We start from the raw sequence: 620 nt of genomic DNA on the forward strand, positions 1-620 counted from the left end.
AAAGGGTACTGTAAAGTATGGGTTCATACAATACTTGCTTGTATGCTGTTTATAAATATGATCTTTGCTTCCGCCTCTTGAATTCTGACTGCAGAGCTTGGTCAAGACATTTGTATATCCATTGTAAGGTATGAAAATGATGCTTTCTGTGCTCTTCTGGCCAGTGGAGTCTTTGAGCCTTTCCTGGAACATGTAGGATTAATCACAGAAGAAAAATCTATGGGGCTTGCTTCGGAGGCACATATACTAAAATTGGATTGATACAGAAAAGATTATCATGGCCCCTGGGCAAGGATGACATGCAAATTTGTGAGGCATTTCATTAAAAAAAAGATAAAAATCTATAGACCATGAAGACTGGAATTTTATGGCATGAAAAATGATACCTTAGAAAAATATTATTTTAAAATATCTTCTATTTTATCCTCCTATAGGTGCTGCCTCTATACCGGTACCAGTGTTATTCCTTGAAATATCTTACAGTCTTAATAAGCATACACCTCTCCCCACAATAGCCAAAGACATGCTATTAAGCTTGTATCATTCATTGTTCTTTTTCTTTATTTGTAAAAAAGATGAACATTTCCATTTTGGTTGGAAAGTTGTTTTTATAGAATTAT

At 34.5% G+C, this 620-nt stretch overlaps 1 non-coding gene across 1 annotated transcript; it reads left to right on the forward strand.

Moving 5' to 3' along the window:
* Nucleotides 1–222: 222 nt before the first annotated feature.
* On the forward strand, nt 223–329 carry LOC123238368. Its single transcript, XR_006505564.1, has one exon. It is a non-coding gene; the product is annotated as a U6 spliceosomal RNA (small nuclear RNA).
* The last annotated feature ends 291 nt before the right edge of the window (nt 330–620 follow it).

Source organism: Gracilinanus agilis, chromosome 2 (assembly GCF_016433145.1).
Source record: "Gracilinanus agilis isolate LMUSP501 chromosome 2, AgileGrace, whole genome shotgun sequence".
Lineage (NCBI taxonomy): Eukaryota > Metazoa > Chordata > Mammalia > Didelphimorphia > Didelphidae > Gracilinanus > Gracilinanus agilis.